The following is a 4355-nucleotide window of genomic DNA, read 5'->3' as shown; positions in this document are numbered from 1 at the left end:
TTTTTTTTTTTTGGTAAGCCAACAATTTTTTATTCATTCACCAATATTGTTGTATTTTTTTTACTATATTATATAATAATATTTATTAAAATATTAAAAATGATAGACTTTAAATTTTAGTATCATTCGATGTGTTTTATTTATATGGATCGAGCAATCTATTTTTTTTAAAAAAAATTATGATAAATATACAAAAAAAACTACATTAATTTCATCCAACTACTTTAGACACAAGATAGTCATTAAGCTTATGAGTAGATTTTTTTCTGTTGTTTTTGTTACTCGTCTTTGAATGATGCCTAAAATAGCTTTTTATTCTGCTGTTGAGGCTGATGCTGAAGAGCCTAATAAAGCCTCTTGTCTTGCCTGTCGTTCTCAATGTCATTCTGATCATGCTCAGCTGCTAAGGCTCTAGTCACAGAAACAGAGAAAGTCGTAGGACCAGCCACACGAACATCACGGCGCAAGATCGTCACAAACCATCTAGAAAGTGCCTCAAATTTTCTATTTGATTATCAACAATAATGGGCACAAAGTGATACCCCTGCTCAAACTTCCTCACAAATTCCGCCACAGTGCGATCTCCCTGTCTTAGCGACATAAACTCCCTAGTCAGTAGGAAACGAACATCATTTGTGAAGTACTTCAAGTAGAACACTTCCTTGAAACCCTCCCAAGTAAGGGTCTCAAGTTTCACAATCACTTATACTCTTCTCCAATACAGTCTAGCATCATCTTTTAGCAAGCAGGTGACACATCTGACTCTAGCGGCATCCTGCAATTCCATGAAATTAAAGATCACATATATAGACTTAATCCATCCCTCAGCCACCATAAGATCTGTAGTCCTCGCTAAGTCTTTGGGATCTTGCGAAAGCGTTCATAAACCACTTCCGGCCTCGTCCTCCTTCCCACTATGGCATTGTTCTCAGTGAACTGTGCAAAGAACTGTGCCTAAAAATCTGGTGGTGGACGTGGAGGGGAAGCCCTCTCCTCCTTACGAGCCCCACGATCCTCGCGATCAACCATACATCTAAGAGGCATACCGTTCCACAACCCAACCAACACGTAACCAACATGCATGACAATAATATTCATATAACATACTAAATGTGATTCAAAACTTAAACATGCAATTAAAGAAACTCGCACTTTAATACATGTTACATTTAAAATCGTAAAAACTTACAGACTTGAGGCATGACCTCATGTGCTTCACGCAACCAGCAGTAGGCACAATCCTTAATCAAGATCTTGATACTAACTGTAACTACCCATACTTAATTTACTACTTAAAATATGCTGAAAATAATTTTTTCTTTTTATTTAAATCCATAATTCTTAAATTTTAAACTTAATAAATATTTAACTAATATTTTCGGAAATTTCAATTAATAAATCTAAAAAAATTTGAAACTTAAAAATTTAAAAAATTCAAATATTGATTATTTTAAGACATAAAAATTATTAAGGTCAAACATTCATAAAACATTTCAAAACGAACCTAATAATAATTTGTTTATCAACCGTAAAAAAATAAATCAAAATAATAAATAAGTTTTAACGAGCATCAAAAAACTCATAAACTGCGCCAAGACCATCGGGTGTGCACTGCCTACGGTCCGAGCTTGCTCACTGGTCATCGCCTCTAGCCTCTTCATCAATGTCGTCTATATCAATCAAGTCTAGTGAGTCTAAAGACTCAGCATGCATAAACCGCGAGTAGCAAATACCACATAACAAAAGAAAATCATGCAAATTAAAAATAATTGATACATAAAATAATATAGACATAAATAAATACGACGTGACTTCCTTGCATAAATAATTCCATAAAACGTGTGTGCTTTGTGCTTGACTTAACATAAACTCAATCATTTTGGGCAGAGTTCTGCTAATTAAAATGTTGTACCATAACATAATTCGTTTGATCAAATTAACACCACCACGCTTGGCCGACAAGGATCACCATAATCTTTGGACTAGATATCCACTACCAATCATAAGATAATCATAAGATAAGTTAGAATTGTCCTCAGACACGTTATCCGGTTTCCAGAGCCGTACATACATTTGGCCACAAGACAACTTACATACCTCAAAAATAATATTTTTGCACGTTATATTTATTTACGAACGTCGTGGACCTCGTTGGATCGGCCGCCGGACCTACTGCCACAACTTATAACTTACAACTAAAAACAACTCAAAAACTCATCTTATCCGTATGACTCCCGAATTAAATAAAACGACATACTATTTAACCCACGACTCGAGACTCGACTCAACTTTGACCAGCATCCTAACCCGCTATTCAGACCCTTAGGATCACCCCTGGAGCAGGCCCGAATCATCCCAACACAAGACATGCAACTCTAGACCATTATGGGCTCTATTTGATCTCATTTTGACACGTTTGGGTTCTATACCGTTCCAAACATACCACGGCTCGAACAAGCCCTTAACCAAGCCTTATAACATGACCTTAGACACTAACCCAGCCACTAATTCAGCCTTTTTATGCATACGTCGTGGATCAAACCGGCCGTGACAGCGCCTTGCATGAGCTTCATGCGCGGCTGCCACGTTCTTGTTTCTGGCGATCTTCCTACCCGACCAGCCTATAAACGACCAAGACCAGACCAATATAATCCAACCTGAACCCTGAACCAACCGACCGAACCCAAAAACAGCCCCACACTAAATAACATCTAAACATATCCTAATGCATTCCCATACACAGTAGCAACAGCACGGACGTCCACACGAATCTTACGCATAAAAACTCATGTCTTTGCATATAAACACTCAAATAAACGAATACATGCGCGATGGAACGTGGAGGATGAACGGGGAACGATTGTTAAACGTTTTCCTTGTCAAAAAATTGTAAAAAAATCACCAAAATATGCAGGTAAGCGTAGAGAAGGGGTGGTGGCTGCTTGGAAGCTAAGAATCCTCGAATTCTTGTATGCGTGTGTGGTATATGTGTATGTGCGCATGAGTTTTAACCCCTGTCTTTTAAAAAAAAACTTTGTAAATTAATTAAATACTAACTAAAAAAATTAATTATGGCATAAAATAATTAATAAAAATTAAACATCATGCACAAGAATTAAATCTACTAATTTTTAAAATTTGCTAATAAGATGCTTAAAATATTTTAATTCATCTAATAATTTAAATTTGACTTTAAAATGCTAAAATTCATAAATCATTTAAATTAACTAATTACTTGGCTTAAAATGAAAATATAACATTTAATTTTAGCACATTAATCATCTTCGGTCTCCTATCCCCGGCTAAACATCGAATATTCCCCTGAAAAACTCAACTCGAGAAATACAATTAATCTCATAAAATAAATATAAATATTTAAAATAAATTAGACATGTTGAATGCATCATTTAATCTATTTAAATTAATTAACTTATTAAATTATTCTTGCGGCTTATGTATACTGATTTTTGAGCACTACATGAATGTTGAGCATCTCACATACCAACATCATGAACAACCACTTCCATCCAAATGTATAGAAATTAAAATGAATTGGGTATAACAACTCCTCACAAGATTAAGTCATTTCACTCATAAGCGTATGGGGTATGTATCAAATAGTTCTCTTGTCAAAACACTGAAAACTTTTATCATAAGCTTGCAAATATATCACATCAATCCACCAAATAAATGGATTAAAATATACAATCAAAAGGGTTGTACATGGGTTGTAGAGTGGCTAGAGGTAAGGTAAGATAATGTAACAACAGGTTTTTGAAATTGAAGAAATTACTTTCCACAAAAACAATTGTATCTAAGTTGCAACAAAAGACTCTTCAATCTCGTTATAATATCTAAGAGCATTTTTCTTCTCCATTGCTCTTCTTTTCCTTCTCAATTTCTTTTTTTTCTTTCATGCTCTCTTTTTCATATTTTTTGTTTTTTCGAAGATTGAAACAATTATTATATGATTTTGAGCTCGGATAAATAAATCTAAACAATTCAAACTCTCTTGGAAAAAAGTGATGCAACATGTGAAAAGTTTATGTGATTCTCCAATTTAAGGTTCAAAGAGATGAATAATCAACAAAAATGATTTATCACAACTTGTAATGAGGCTATTTTCTAAGAAAATGCTCAGACTCGAACTTTGCTTACTAGGGGTGTATGAATCAAAGTAGGCTCAAAAGAATGACATTGATGATGCTAAACAAAATGGTTTGTGTTAAGAAATTATTATTACCCAATAATTTTGGTGAGTGACAAAATCAAAACAGCACTTCACTGTTTCAGGAAACAGCTGCACATTGTCTGTGTAACAGGTATCGGTTCAACTGTCTAGTTCAAACAACCAA

This window comes from Primulina huaijiensis, chromosome 13 (assembly GCF_012295235.1).
Source record: "Primulina huaijiensis isolate GDHJ02 chromosome 13, ASM1229523v2, whole genome shotgun sequence".
Taxonomy (NCBI): domain Eukaryota; kingdom Viridiplantae; phylum Streptophyta; class Magnoliopsida; order Lamiales; family Gesneriaceae; genus Primulina; species Primulina huaijiensis.
The sequence above is the reverse complement of the archived record's forward strand: the minus strand, read 5'-3'. Positions refer to the sequence as shown.